The 16,781-nt window shown below is 37.2% G+C and overlaps 1 protein-coding gene across 6 annotated transcripts in view; it reads right to left on the bottom strand.

Moving 5' to 3' along the window:
- The window catches only part of FILIP1 (filamin A interacting protein 1), a 277,664-nt gene that overhangs the window by 184,492 nt on the left and 76,391 nt on the right, over positions 1-16,781 (bottom strand). Inside the window, exon 1 of one of the 6 annotated variants that reach the window (XM_032409439.1) lies at positions 1,495-2,176. The exons of 4 other annotated variants lie outside the window; for them this stretch is intronic. The gene's annotated coding sequence lies outside the window, so the exon portion shown is untranslated. Of the gene's footprint in view, positions 1-1,494; positions 2,177-16,781 lie in introns of those variants that run through there. One more of the 6 variants, XM_032409440.1, reaches the window with a different exon arrangement.

Genomic DNA, 16,781 nt, shown 5'->3' with positions numbered 1-16,781 from the left:
ATACATTTGTAAGCCAACAATGTGACCCTTCCTGAGATAAAAACAGGAAAAATGTAAAGCATTTAGTTCTCACTTTTCAAAACTTTTTCAAGACGAAGATACTTCATCTCCACTAAAGTACCAGGAGTTTCATTCTCTGATACCAAGGTTACCAAAGTGCATTTTGCACTATACATGTATACATTCATTATATATGATTAGCTTCGTTTACTTCATAAACTAATCGTGCAATCAGAATTAGGAAGCACTGTACATACTGAAATGTATGTATTATTTCCGTTTCCTGCACATTCTATATATAAGCTTTAATTAATTTTTCTTAAAATAGAAACATTTACTGAAAGGGTTGATACATTCTTATTTGTCAACAAACCACCTGTTCTAAACTGGTCTTGGGTAAATTCTTTCTTTAGGTTGATAAAATAGACTCAAATAATTCCCTTTAAAATGTACATCTGTATCTTCTTTTATATTATCCTTAGATTAGAATATTCATTCAAATTATCGTGTTCATTTAAAGGAACAAATTTATGCAAATCTAGCCCAACTATAGACACCAGGTATCAGTAACCATATCCTAACATTCAGCCACAACTTTTGTCAGAATCAATGTGAAATCGACCACTCTAAGCAATTCTGATAAAACTGCATGGCAACTCATGGGAGGGGAGATAATATACCAACAAATAAAAGGAGGATTTCCTTCACACTATCGTAAACACTCATATACACATATATACAACTTTAGAAAGAAGTTTTTTCTAATAGATTCTATTTCAGTTTTAAAAAGCAGCATCTGTTTTATCTATTAGTCAGTTTATCTAATTAGTCAGTTTATTTTTTTCTAAATCACAAAATAACATTCTCCTGAGTAGTTTCTATTCAACAACTGCAAAAGTAGTGATTTAATAGCAGCCGTATTTTGTGCCCAGTCAGAAGCACTTGGGGTGATTATAATGTAACCAGGTCAGAACCAGCACAAGGTGTACCAGTGTAATCAGAGAATCAGGCAAAGGGCGAAGCAGATAGCAGCAAGTCTTAAGTACAGCAACACAAACACCATGCAGGACTTTCCTCTCATCTACCACACAAGCTGCTCAGCTAGTTTCAGTAAATGAACGTTATTTTGCTCCTAGGGAAAAGATCTCTTCCATTGTTTAGCCATCTTAATTGTGAAAGGAGCTGTGAAGTTGTCCTTTGCCATATATTTCTGTTACCTGCTCAAGAATGATAACTTGGCAGAAATATTTTGATGGCTATTAAAACATCGTAACAACCTTTGTGCTTAAAAAGGAATTGGTGTAATTCTGAGAGAGATGATGCTACTGATTCTTTCAAAATAATCCACAATGATTATGATAATTCCTTAAATGTGTTATCACACAGTGGAGACAGTAAGAATCAAAGGAATCCGACAACACAGAATCTGAGAGAACACTCCTCTTACAGAAGCAGAAATTTAAGAGAGTAAATAGCTGTTTATTTTGGTCTTACCTGACGGCAGCTTGTTTAACCAAGGGTATGTCCTTTATGGAGGTAGTTTATCCTTTGAAGAACCCAGTGGCTTGTCCCACAGCCCCAGAGAGACTGGAGTCTTGGAAAACTATCCAGCCCAAAAGAATACAGAGGAAAAAGCTTTTCCCACTTTCTTTCCTAGGACTAGCCAACAGCTGAAGTCATGCAGGAAACTGAGTAGAGGGAAGGGGAAAGCAGCTTCTTCTCCCTGAAATCCCGATCAGCAGAAATTGGAGGCTGGTGTCTATCTCCCACCCAGACTTTTGTTTAAAAGTTTTTTCAACTGTTGCTAGGTGTTGTTGGGTTCTGAGATTAGGTTTCTCTTCTTCTGCTCCCTTCACAACACTGTCAGAGCAATGACTTTGTTGAGGAGCTGAGCTCGCGCGTGCTATATTTAACCAGTGTTCTCAGCAAGTCAAGCCTGTCAACAGCTGAGAAGTTTGGAGCCGGCTTTACTCAGTTCCTCGGCAGCTGGGTTATCAGTGCATATAGCTCTGCTCACCCTGTAAAAGATTGCAGGAAACCGGCAGATCCTTTTAAGGACACAGAGGTAATTACTACTTGAAGCTCTTAAATACAGATTGTGATTTGGGACTTTAAATTTGAAGAAGAAATAGCAGTTGTCTGGAGCAGAGCAATTTACCAATGCAATATTTTTCTCAATTAGGCATTCTCAGATAAATGTTCTTAAATTTAAAACAGCCTTTTAAAAATGTGCCACAACTGTTGGGAAAATTCACAGAAAGAGATCATTCCAGACGGCTTTTTACATTGGTGTGTTACTTTCATACCCTGTCATATCAGACTTGATCAGCTTGTATACCTGAATGTTATTAAAATCAGGTTAACATAAAGGAGTATCTGTAATAGTATGTTTTTGAATGGAGTAAGGTTAAGAAGGAAAATCTTATTATTCTCACTCAGGTCATTCATTCAAAGTAAGAAGTGGAGAACACTCCAGGAAAACCAGGACTTGAAAAACCTCTGGTTGTCAACAGCCTCACCTCATCATTAACCCTCCAGGCTCCAAAACCAGCGAAGAGTCACTCCTACCCTGAACTGTCACATGAAGACTGTCTCAAGATATTTTATTTGCTTTATTTTATATCATAAAATAGTATGAATCTGCCAAGATTAAGACTCATGGGGAAAAAGTGTGTTTAACTAGTTTTGGGGACTATCTTATTACGTACGTGAAATTAACAGTAAGAAGAACTGAGAGAGATCCCTTTAGCCACAGGTAAAGTAGGAAGGGACACACACACACACACATACACACACCATTATTAGTTAACACACTAGAATATTGCCCTGATAAAAACGTCACCAACACCATTATAAAGGTTGACCCCCTTCCCGAGATCAGTTTATCAGCCTAAGGATACACTTTTTTTGACATGCAAACTGAAGTTAGACCAAGCAGACATGTAAAGGCATGGATTTAATCTTTTAAGCATTGCATATTTGTGAGAAGTGTCTTATGTACTAAATAACCCTAATGTCTCTCTGGGAAAGGCTACCACTTTTCACAAGAGGGAGGTGTGTATGTGTGTGTGTGCACGTGTGTGTGTCCTTCTTTTTAAAGAAATGACCCTCACCTCAAGATTAGCTGACCCCCCCACACACCTCAACCCATTAGAAAACATCTCAGTTCTTTCCATCCCAGCCACCACACTAATTGCATTCCTCCTTTCCCCTTAATTTATTTACTACTATTAACATATAAAATTACATTTGTTCAGATTCTTAGTCTTCCTGGGTCTGGGCCAACCTTGATTTTTTAAAAAAGACTTCTATTAAGATGAAAGTGTTCTTATATGAAATGAACGGACTCATCTAGAACACTAATGGATCTTTTAGAAACAATCTATTCACAGTCCCTAAAAAGTGGGTTCTGATAGGAGGTGGAAGTGTGTGACTGGGTGAGGCCATAGTTCAGAACAACCAGGAGAACATTTCAAATATTACAAAGAGCTGGTGTGAGGAGAAATTATTGTTTGGAAAATGCACACACCCCACACAGCATGTCCCACATACAATAGCACCAGGTTGAGAACCATTTCACTAAAGAGGACCCCAGAAATGTAACATTTCACTCCTACTAAAAGTTCGCTTTATAGATGTTTCCAATCCAAAATTAAGCAGAGAAGCTTGTAGCCCAAGTCAAGATGACTAAGGGGAAATAACCCACTTTGTCTTTATGGGCCTAGATAATTCCATCAGGAGCATGAAAGTTATTTCTTCTCTAACTATCCAGACAATTAGAGTTTTCGGTGGTTGTTTTTTTTTTTTCCTTTAATGAAAACCTAGTCCTCCCACCATTGTTTTCTCTAACACTTGGATTAGCAGTCCTTTGTTACTATTAATTTATTTTAAACAATGTGATGACAAGCAACAGCACAGAGAGTATTTTATATAATTAGATACTGTTGCTACCTTCAAATTACGTTCTTTAATTATACCAAGCATATGTGCTTGTCTAACTCAGTATCCCACAATAATCAGTCTCTCTTTCTCCCCCCACCCCTCTCTCTATCTCTCACGTGCACACACACACACACACCACACACATGCATTCTCTATCCCTCTTTATAAAGTGAATTTATTTTGAAAGCTTTCCCCCTGGGAATGATTATTCAGACAAAAGAATTTCCTACATAATCCACAGAGGAAGTAGTGCCATTAAGAGTTATTAGAAGTTTGTGTTTTGTATACAGTCAACAAGGAACTGATTTTTCAACACATATTGTTAATATATTACTGTTCAGCTGCATCCTTTTCCCACAGTCTTAAGTGTGAGCATTCTGAGAACATCTGATAAACTTAAAACTAAAGCTGTATTTCCCAACTTCAAGAATGAGTCATGATGAAACTTTTTAATAAGAAAATAGGTTAATAATGTCAATGAGAAAAAAGCAAATGAATTAAATAAGAGTGTTGGCACATTATCTCTATATCCGTTTCTAAAACACAAATTTTACCATATTGTTTATTTAAAGAGGCATGGGTTTTTTTTTTTAAGTAAAAAATTAATCAGTTTGACATTTGCTTCAAGATGAAGTTCAGGAGTGAGGGGTCATGAGGGGAATTTCCAAACAAACATCTCTGTTATTGTTTATTGCCTGGATCTGAGACTTGAATATAAGCTCCTGGGTAGTAGAGAATGTTTCCTGTTTGTTCCTTATTGAATAATCAAGCACCACAGTAAGTGTTCAATAAATAGGAATGATTGAATGAGCAAATGAACAATATAAAGATGAAAAAAACTTTACAGCATGTTATTCAAAACTTACAGAAAATGCTTCTAGGCTTTTTGGACAGAGTTATGTCATTATTACTTACATATTACAAGTTTTGGAAAGACATTCATTGATTGCAAATTAGTTATTTTGAATTTTGTTAAAATTTCAAAGGAAAGTTAATAGATTTTAGGATAATAAGAAAAATACTTATGTAACACTTACTATGTGCCAAGCACATTTCTAAAGCCTTAACATATATTCTCACAATAACCCAATGAGACAGGTATTATCATTATCCCCCATTTTACAGGCAAGAAAACTGAGACATAGAGATATTAAGTAACTTGATCAGGTTACATGCTAATAAGCAGGAGAATCAGATTTGGACTAGAGAGTCTGGTTCCAAAAATTTGTGTTCCTAACCACATAACTGCCTCCTTACACTTAATAGTCTCAGTATCTTGTTCTTGACAGTCACTGAGAGTCAAAAGATACAGACTCTGCTATACCTGAATAAATATGCTTCTGACCAAAAAAATACATTTAAAATTCTACAGCTCTGAGGCAGATAGAAAAAAAAATGGCATAACTACATGATCAGCATAGTAAAATAAAAGCTCATTGGAACTGAAGTCCTGTTGAATACCAGAGAAGAGAAAATTGGACTGGAAAGAAGATAATTGCTTTGAGAAAAAAAAAAAGTGTCTATTTTTAAGCAAAGGATATGAGCTGTATTCTCTCTAAAACAAACAATGCATGATGTTCTATGATGAATGAGTTCAGTGCCTAATGAAATTCTAAAATTACATTCTAAAAATATAATTTTGGTCTATAATTTGATAAGCAATTTTTAAATGTTTATGAGCTACGCATTCACAACCAAAACTTCTCAAAGATGTAACCAACAACAAGAAAAAACATAAGACAATATGGGGGTGGCGGGAGAAATCATTATACATTAACTAATGCTTTGATATCAGAATGATACTGTGTTACAGTTGCTATAGTCAGGTTTTACAATTTGAAAATACTTGCATTTTTTATTAATCTAGATATATTTCTATTTAGATCTTACAAAACTTTAAAAGAGGGGTGCCTGGGTGGCTCAGTCGTTAAGCGTCTACCTTCTGCTCAGGTCACGATCCCAGGGTCCTGGGATCGAGCCCAGCAACGGGCTCCCTGCTCCGCAGGAAGCCTGCTTCTCCCTCTCCCACTCCCCATGCTTGTGTTCCCTCTCTCACTGTGTCTCTCTGTCAAATAAATAAAATATTTTTTTAAAAAATTTAAAAGAAATTGTGCTAATCCTTTGTAATAACTATACACATTCATAGTAAAATAAGTACTTTGTCCTGTTCACTAGTAAAACATATATTATGTCAAAACATATATTATGTCATTCATATATTTGTTCATAAAATATTCAATTAAATCATTTCTTTTCCCAACAGCTTCAGAGAAAAGAGAGGCAAGAATAGGTTTTTAGAAAGTTATAAGATAATAATATTTTTCCATTTACTGAGCAAAGTAAGCATTTACATGCTTAGACCTTAAAATCCCTACTTCCCTGCTTGAAATTGGGTAAATAGAACTTAACTCTGAAAGTTATCATAGGATCATATTCTATCAAAATCACACGCATCCTTCTTTGCGATAGAGTCAACTAACATTCTCCTGAGTATATTTCCTTCTTCCTTTCCTATTCCAGAGTCATTCCCCCCCTCTTGTTCAATGCTCTAATTCTTAGTTGTAATAGATGACTCAACAATTTTCTATGAGGGCATGGGACATTTACTCTCTAAGAAATAGACACAGAACTGGGAAACCAGTGATTAGGCACAGAACCATGCAAAATAATGCACTTTTCTCCATGGAGCTTATGGGTGTGTATATATACACTATATAGATAATTACAGTTAACTCTGATAAACAGGCTGCCTTGGAAACACTGTGGTTAAGACCTCTGATTCTGGAGTCAGGCAAAGCTAGTTTGAATTCAGACTCCATTACTTATCACCAGTGGGAACTTAGCAAATTACTTTATTTCACCTAAGACTACTTTACCTCTTTTTTAAGATTAATAAAAGAGTTTAAGACTATTTATAATAGCCAAATACTTGAAACTCTGAGTGCTTTCTACAACTGAATGGGTGCAGTGTAGTGTAGTCACACAATGGTATGCTATAGACAGCAATAAGAACGAACAATCTATAACTGAATGTAACAATATGGATAGATCTCTCAAACAAAATGTTAAATGAAAGAAGCCAGACCCAAAACAGTACACTGACGATTCCATGTACACCAAGTTCAAAAACAAGCAAAAATATTTTTGGTTTTGGAAGTCAGAATAGCAGTTATCCTTAGAAGGTGGGGACACAACTGGAAATGGGCACAAGAAAGGCTTCAGTGGTATTGGTAATATTCTATTTCTTGCTGGTTATGCCAATGTGTTCAATTTGCAAAAATTAATCAAGCTGTATACTTGTGATTTTTTTAATGTATTACTCAGGTATTTTTGTCTGTTATAATCTAATAAAAAGTTTAAAAATTAAAAATAATTTAAAGGTAAGCATCCTTACCTTCTGAAATATTTACAGGTGAAATAATATAGTGTCTTGGATTTACTTGAAAACAACCCAGTGTCAGGAAAGAAAGAGATGTTGGACAAGAGAATAATGAAACAAGATTGGTCAAAAGTTGACAGCAATTGAAGCTGGGTAATGGGTGATATTTATACTACTCTCCCTGCTTTCATACAAATTACTTTTATACCATTTCTTTAAAATAGCGCTTACTATGTTAGTTATTATTTTAATTATGAATATTAATGTAACTGTCACCTTAAAGTATCTATACAAACTGAACTCTTTGAATCCAATCAAGTCTTTACATGGAAAACACATGGAATTCCACTGATGTCATCAGATAATCAAGAAGACAATTGGCTTTATAATATTAACACATACTATTAGCAACTGAGATCAAAAGTTGAATAAGAAAAAAGGTAAGGAAACTAGAAAGGACTGCCTGAGGCAAATTAGTCCTAAACCCACTGGGGGAACAAGCTTCATTCTTGCTTTTATCAACAAAGCTCATTAACATATTGTTCTGCCTATGTGATAATGAAAGGGAAAAATATCAGGAAACGAAGATGTCTAGGCAGCAAAAGCTGTGGGCCAACAACTAACAAATGGTTAGTAACAGGAAATGTCATCACAGGGGTTCAACACTCAGGGTGAAAAGTTCAGGGGGAGAAATTCAGAAATATTTGAATTTGGCAACCATTCTACAGCTGAGCAGGCCTTGTGTGCTTAATATTTGTATTCTTCACTTCTTTCATCTGAAAATGGGTAATCATTCACCTCCTGGAACATTATGGTCAGGGACAGGAAAGTGTTTTGAAATGATGAAATATCTAAAAATTTTGTGTGTTGAAGCTTTCCTTTTGGTCACCTATCTTCAGGACTCTGAGGTAAGTTTAACCATATGATGAAAGGATGAAGAAAGTTCTTTAAAAAGCCTAGTGTTAAACAAGTATAAAAATGAATGTAGAAATGTAGAATTGGAATTGTTAGGTAGAGTGAATAAAAGTGAATAAAAGTGAGTGAATGAAAATTAAAAAGCAGTTATTTTTTAAAAACAAATTGACCTCTTTAAGACAATTACAATTTCCTTGTTGATTCTTTAGCCATTAAAAATAACATTACAGAAGAATATTAAATTATTTAATGAATTGGAAAGAAAATCACTGAAAGTTAAGTGAAAACAGCAGGTAACAAAATAGCATTAATGAATTGGCATTATTTCATTGGGGGATAGATAAAAATAGATAGGATATAGGTATTTCCTCACATGCTATGCATATATATATTTCCATAGAAATACACAAATACATACATATGTGCATATTCATATAAATATATATTTATATCTGAAATATATAAACCATAATACTTACAATGGCTACCTTTCCGTATGTTTTCTAAATTTTTTTTTCTAAATTTTTTAAATTGACATTTTGTTTTTATAGTAGGAAAATAAGATTATTTAAAATCATTTTTCACTGGGGTGGTTGTCCAATATTTTACTGAGGTAGAAACATAAAGACCTGTGTTTGGCATGACTTTCCTTTCTTGTTATTATTCAGGATTTCAGTGAATTTGCCTCAAATAATGTAATAATTAAACAAATGAGCACAGTTGAATTTTGTCTGGTGTGAGTCTGGCATTCAGTTTCATTTATTGAATTCCTCTTAATATTTGATTATAAGAAAAAGAAAAAGGTCATCTTTTTGTGATTCTTCAAAATGAACTAGGGTTGCTTTGCTTTCCATGCTTTTTCTGCTTTTTCATCCTTACAAATGCCTTAATTCTTCATAACATTACATCATTGCATTTGCTTCTGTAACTTTCTCCTGTGACATTTTCCCTCTGAGCCATAGATTGTGTTTGGGTTCTGCCTGGAAATTCTGCATGGTGCCAGGAGGAAATATTTTCACCTTTAGGGCTTACCTGAGGAAAGTTTCCAGCCATTGTGTTGCTGTTGACTTTAAGCGATAGGGCAGAGAAAAGAACTTTTTGCACTTCCCCAGCAATATCTGGAATATGACATCACTATCTGACTATGTCTTAGAGTAGAAAGAGCCCTGGGAAAAAGGAGACTTTGCTCTGACCTCAATTAGCGAGACAATTTTTTAAAAATGACTTCATCTCGCCGAGCCTATTTCTTCAATTGTCAAGTAGAGATAATGGAATTTAATCTACACACCCCGCCCCCACTCTGGCCCCTCCCCCACTCCCACCACCACAGAGCTACCATCACAGTACGTAAGATGACGCCGAGGCAGTGCTGCAGGAGTGGGGATGGAACAGGAGAGAGAAGAGAAGGCAATAGCATTCTTGGGGCCACTGCCATCAGTTTTCATTACCTAAAATTATTTTTATTGCTTAAAATTATTTGTTACCTAAAATGTCTTACTTTTGTAAAAATAACGTCTTATTCTTACAAAACATAATTTATTGCTTAGATTTTTATACATAATTCTGAACTGTTAAAAACACTGTAAGACATGAAAAAATAGGAAAGCAGGAGTGTTTATCTTCAAAAATGCTAATTAAGTTCATTGTAGCCTTGCTAAAGGGGAAAAAAGTTACGGTTCCAATTTTTGCCCATTTATGCCAACAAACAGTGTTCTAATCTTCTGGGTCTGTGTGTGCTTAGAAAGTCTGCCATCTGAAACGCAGGTGCATTTGAATGTCCATCTGACCAAAGGCATTTATCAGAAAATGAATACATGCATTATAGAAGTAATGGACTTAAGCTACACACCAAAACTATGAACCTCCAAATGTTTTCAGATTATAAATAAATAGATGAGAATGAGAGGACAGGCTTTGAGGAGGGAGTGGACAGTAAGTGGCAACAGGAGCATAATTCATCCTAGTGCTCAGTCAGACCTGCAAAACAAGAGGGCTGGTCTTTCTTGAGTTTCCTCAAGAGGCATAAATCTTATGTTTGCCTTTGTGGGATTCAATCAAAATTTGCTATAGATCTATGTAATGAATAAACGAGGAGCACTTACTCTGTGTAAGGCACTCTGAAGCAATGGTTCTCAACTGAGACCACTTTTGTCCCCCAGGGGACATTGGGCAATGTCTGGAGACACTTTTGGTTGTCACAACTGAGGATTCTACGGACATGCAGTGGGTAGAGGCCAGGGATGCTGCTAAATATCCTACAATGCGCAGGACAGCTGCCCCAAACAAAGAATTATCTGGCCATAGTGTCAATAGTGCCAAGGTTGAAAACCCTGCATGTACTAGAGGATTAAAAAACAGTAACACAGACAAGAACCACCCCCAAGAGCTTAGAGCAATGAAGATAAGGCAGATACACAACAAAACGGACAAAGCAAGAAAAGCTATAAGAAAATATACAGAGAAAAAATGACTTGTAGCTTCAGAGATCAGGGAAAACTTTGAAAAATAATACTGTAAATATCCATCTTAACATTCCTAAAGTAACTTAATTTAAAGGTGCTATTATTTTTGTAATCCTTTTTTACATCAATAAAGATAAATTAACCACCAAATACTTACAGAAAACATCCTCTCTGTTCTTGAAACTGTATTAAGTTCCCTGGAAAGACAAATCTGAGTAAAACAGAGCCACTATTCTCTGGAATTTAGAGTGGAGTTACACCTCCAATTCCACATTAACATTATCAAGATTCATTCCTTCAAACATGTCATGAGTACCAATTATGTACCAAACACTGTGTGACACAAACAGGCAAGATTTCTGCCCTTGTAGAACTGTTATTTGGGGGGCGCCTGGGTAGCTCAGACGGTTGGGCGTCTGCCTTCGGCTCAGGTCATGATCTCCAGGTCCTGGGATCGAGTCCCATGTCCGGCTCCCCATTTGGGGGAGGAAAAAAAAAATCAAACCAACAAATACATGATTTCGGTGTATGACTTCTGTTTTCAAAAATACTGCACTGTCTAGTCCAAAGATCCTGAAAGCCTCCCCACTACAAAACACCTAGAAATTCTCACTCAGATCTCACAAGCATGCTTTTTGAAATCTAACTGAGCATGCAAGAAGCTATGGAAAACCTCTAAGGGCCAAAAGCAAAGAGGGAACTAAAAACCAGAACAGTGAGTGTACACTGACAGTGAGGTCCCTGGGGTCTGGGGAGCAGGAGGGCAATTAGTCTCAGAAACCACTAGATTTTAGTGACAAGGTAGGAATAGGACACGAAGCCTCAGGTCCCAGAGATTAGGATCTGGAACTGAGTCCCCTGAATAAAGGTAGGACTCTCGGAGTCAAAAAAAAAAAAAAAAAATTACAGGCATAGGAAAATAAGAAGGAAACTTATCCATCTTGGCCTGGCTCTAGATAAGGGAAAAAATAGCTTATGCTAAGAATGCATTACCACAAACCAGGTTTTAGTAGGCTTGATGAGCAAAGGTACATTACTCATGTTGTCTGAGAATTCCCAATCCAGGATGTTAATATAAGAAGACCTGGATTGGTAATCCCCACAGAATAGCTAACAGTTTATCCACACAGTCCACCCCTTGTGACCAGCTGTGTCTCTTCATAAAGCCCTGGGATTATACCTAGCATATAAAATTTAGTACATAATCTTTGTTTCGGGTTCTGCCTTGTAGGTAACCAGATCCAAGTTAGGAACTCTTGTAAGAGAAGGCCTATTTGAGGAGCTGCTCTTCTAAACTGAGACCTGAAGGATAAGAAGCCTATACAAACTGTAGAGGGGAAGAGTAATCCAGTAGAGGGAATAGCACGTGCAAAGGCCCTCATGTGGAACAGGACACAGAACCTTCAAGAAACAAAAAAGTAGTGGTAGAGAGAAGTTTGGAGAGCTGCAAAGGAGCCCAGTCAGGTAGAGAGGTCTTAGGCCTGGAACCCATGCACACAGCTATGTGTGTTTTCTTAAGTTAGTTGCCAAAAGTTGCAAATAAGGAGATGTCACATAACAATTTCTGAATTTTCAAAAAATTCAAAAGATCTGTCAGCAGTGGGCTTGCATTCTTACATGGCAACCCTCAGCTGGATCTACCCCTTGAGACAAGGCCTGTGACCTCATATTTACCACTGTCCCCACCCAGCTTTTTTCATTCATTTATGTTGCTGATTTGGCATCCATATAGCTCATAATTTGGGACTTCATAGGTTATGGTTTGAAAAAAGTTGGATTTTATTCTAAGATCTTTAAGTATTTTAAGCAAGGGAATGTTATGATCTGATTTATATATACTCCATTCGCTATAAAACAAAACAAAACAAAACAAAATTGGAGAGAACCAAGAATGAAAAAGAGGATACAAATGAGGAGACCATTGCAGGAATCTGGGTGAAAGATCACAGTGGTTTGAAATGGAGTGCTAGCAATGGAAATGGAGAGAAGCAAATGGATTTAATGTGTGCTTGGAATCAGAAAACCCAATGTTTGCTGATAGATTAGATATTACAGGTGAGAGAGAGAGAATCAAAATGACTTGTGCTATATTATAAAGAGCTTGAGCCTTCTATGGTCAAACCCTAAAGGGACATTTACTGATAATCCTTGGTACATGGAGAACTTGTGCTGTGAAAGGTACAAATAAAAGAAACTCTGATGCCTGTAGGAGCTTGAATTCTGTTAGTAGAGGTAGGATTGATGCAAAGAAATACACTTATAAGTTATACAACTTATTAGACAGGTGTAACTATTAGAGTAATAATAACAATAGGTAACATTCATTGAGGGTATATTATATACCCAGTACATACATCTCATTTAATACCACCTAGAGTTAAGTGTAATTGTCATTTCCATTTTATACATGGAAAAATAAAAACTCAGGAAGTTAGGTAACAGATCATACAGCTTATAATTGGCAGAACTAACATTAGAGCCCAAGGCGACTTACTCCACTGGTCCTTTGTTTAATGAGTGCCCTAGACTGCTTTTACGTACCTTTAGTGGGACCACAGAGTTAACCTGCATGCTGCAACTTAGACATGCTCAGAAGAGTAATGTCACTCCTTCGACTTGACTGAGACTGCTCTGAGCTTTCTCACAAGCCTCTTTCAGCTGGAGAGAGCAGAGAGAATTGAACTTTCCTCAAGACTATTTAAAATTTAGCTCCATTCAGTATTTGAAACTGTCTCTTTGGGTAATGTTTTGACCCCTCTAGAAAAGAAATGCAGATTTCTCAACCTTCCACCACATCCGTGTGCACCAGCACATATGCACGGACATACACCCCTCTGCTCCCCAAGATGGTGTTGGGGTGTGTGGACAGAGAACCACTGAAGTTCCCCAGTCTTGGGCTTGATGTCGAGGCCCATCCGGTTGCTGCTTGCTCTGCTAGCATTCATGACTAAACTCCTTTGCTGGAATCATCCTTGATCTTGGTCTCTTAGCTGACTAAAAACTCAATAGCATTCCCTAGTTAAGGGAGCTCCAGCTCAGCTCTCAGCAGTGCTGTCAAGCTCCCCACATCTGTGACATTTCCTACATCCAGCAACCTGGCGCAACAGCCCATCTCCTGACTCTGCTTCAGAACCACTCCTATCTCAGCAGCCTCCACAGCTAGGCTGACGATAAAATTTATCTTCCAAATCAAGACAGTTGTGGGAGTGACAAGAAGGTATATTATAACTACAGTGGAACATGGGGTGAATCAGGACAGTCTCAAACTAGGACATAGGGCAGGCCCTAGCTCTCAACCTAGCTGCTTTGCAAGTTCCCCTTCCAGAAGTTTCAATAACTCCTGGGTTGTATTTATGCTACACGGGATGGGGAGAGGTCCAGGAAAGCTAAACTTTGAGGGTTCTCCTAGCCACATTGCACAGTCAAGTTCAGACCATTGAGATTTAGTCCCATGTTAGTCCCAGCCCACAAGGCAATCTCTTTCAGATCCTAAATGGAAATGGCCTCCCACACAGCTATTTAACACATCTGCTCCTCTCCCGGGAAAGCCCAGAGAGGGAAATGGCTCAGATGCCATAGGGGAAGAGGTATCCTTCTCTTCAGTATGGGACAATTCTGTGACTGGAGTTTTCCAGACTTTCCCTTTGCTAGGTTAAATCTAAAGCTGAAGGAGAATGAAAACAAAACAAAACAAAACAAAAGCCAAGAACAAACACCTCTCAACTCCACAAAGCCTTGCTTTCAACGCGACTATCTTGGTAAAGAAGTATAGTGTCTGCCCTCTTATCCTCTACCTCTAAACCTCAAGACCAACCTTTGAAAGTAAAAGACTGCAGGGGCACCCGGGTGGTGCGTTCAGTTCAGCCTCTGACACGTGGTTTCGGCTGCGGTCATGATCTCAGTGCCTTGGGATCGAGCACCGCGTCAGGCTCCACACTTACCACCAGTCTGCCTGAGCTTCTCTCTCCCTCTCCTTCTTCCCCTCCCACTCGTGCTGTTTCTCTCTCTCTCTAGAATAAGTGAATACATTTTGAAAAGAAAAAAATAAAAGCAAAAGACTGCAAATTAAAAATGATTTAAGGGAGGAGGTGGAAATAAAATGCATTGGTTTAATACTTGCAAAGAAAAAATAACTAACATATCGAAGGCTGTTCATTCTCAGTCTTCTCTGCCTACAGTCAAAGAAGGATTTAATGTCATTCCACATTAAGTTTCTTAACACAGACTTGATAAGATGAATAAACAAATACCTTTTATAAGATACTCAGAATGAGTAGATCTTCAGAGGTCAAAGTTCAGCTACTTTTGGATCTTAGATCCTGTTCTGAATATTCTATGGTTTTGTGATTTTTATCTCTGAAAGGCCAAAAAGTATTATGTATCAGGTTTCCACTTAGGGCTTTGCTTACTCATTTAAGTGTCTCAAACCTAAACTGCAAGTCTTAATGTTTTAGAGTGGCATTAAATGGTTTTCCAATATTGATCAGGGATTATTGAGAGGTCCCCAAAGTTTGTGATGTTTCACAAGGGCATTCTAATGGGTTCATTTTTCTATTTATTCTGTTCACTGCCAGGCAGCGACAACAGTTGCATCTCGTGTATGTTGTTACTCTAGTTGATTTTGGATAACCCTAACTTAAAAACATTCTCTATACCAATGTGCAAGTTTCCAAACACAAGCGGAAAATTACACAAATGCTGAGTAATCAGGGTTATGGGAAGACCAAACAAGAAGAGGCCAGGTGGAGTTTGTCTAGAAAGGTTTTATAATGCCTTTATGATTAATAAACCTAAGGAAAACATCTGAAGCTTCTTTGAAATGTTAAGAATGAACTACTGGAGAACAACTGTGCTTCAAAGAGTAGTAAAGTATGTGAGGCAGTCTCTCACTAGGGGGATAAAGGAATCCTATACCCCCAATAAATTATATGGAAAGGAGTAGAGGGTTGAGTTTGACAAGTTTAGAAGAGTTTCTGTTAACTCGTCAACTCCAGCTACTCCCTTCAAACCCTAAACCCCTGGATATCCAAGGGGAATTTGCACAACTAAATATTCCCAGAAATGCAGCTCCATATTACATAACCAGAATAAATGGAGCTTAACAAAAAGAAACTCTATGGAAATCTGGATAGTTCTGTAAAATTTCTTTAGATGCTTCATATGAATGAAAAGGGGCTTATAAAGCCAACTAAAGGAAGAGACAGTCTGCTTTATAAATTATAACATTATCAATACACACTCACTGAGTATCAGCAGTGAGCAAGTCTTGCTCCTAGAAATAAAAAGTTATGTTTGTTCCTTTATGATATTTCATCTAGTTAATGTGATAGATATACAATTAGAATACACACAATTATAATTAGAACAACATAAAATAGGATCAGGGCAAAGAATCCTAGATATTCTCCTCTAATGCAAGAGCTTATAAGGAAGAGAAACTTCTTTGGACGGATGTGAGCAAATCAGAGATGCAGACAGATAAACGAAGAGTACACTGCATCCATGAGGTGGAGATTAGCCAATTCTCAAATATTCATGATTGTAAGGACATAAATTGTGTAGGTGATTGACTACGTTACTGAAATATACAAATGTACAAAAATATGAGAGAGAGTAGGAATAGTTCTAGTTAAGTATGTGGTTGAGTAAAGAAGAGCGATGTGGTGAAATTCAAGCCTTTGTCATTGGCTTTGCGACTCAAATTCAGTGAAAGATACCAAATAGGCTGGCAGGTTCATGTCCTTTCTCCTTCTGTGATTAGTGAGATTTACAAAAAGCTGAATCAAGCCTAAAATAGATACTATACTACCAAAATCTGACAGATAGTGCTGACTGTCCACCAAAAAACCCCATTCTCCCTTTTCTTATAATAACTGTGTTATAGCTGAGAACTGGTTATCCAGTTAGCTGGTATTTCCCAAACTCCCTTGCTGTTAGATATGGCCTCCTGACTAAGCTCTCTCCATGTGAGCAAGAACATGGCATGCCACTTCTGAGTCTGGGCCCAAGACAATGGGCATACATTCTTCCCCACTCTTTCCCTCCCACTACTGGAACCTAGACATGGCACATTCTAGTTTGAC

The sequence above is a fragment of the Phoca vitulina genome, unplaced genomic scaffold (genome assembly GCF_004348235.1).
Source record: "Phoca vitulina isolate PV1807 unplaced genomic scaffold, GSC_HSeal_1.0 scaffold11, whole genome shotgun sequence".
Classification (NCBI taxonomy): Eukaryota; Metazoa; Chordata; class Mammalia; order Carnivora; family Phocidae; genus Phoca; species Phoca vitulina.
This window is presented reverse-complemented; position numbering and strand designations above follow the sequence as displayed.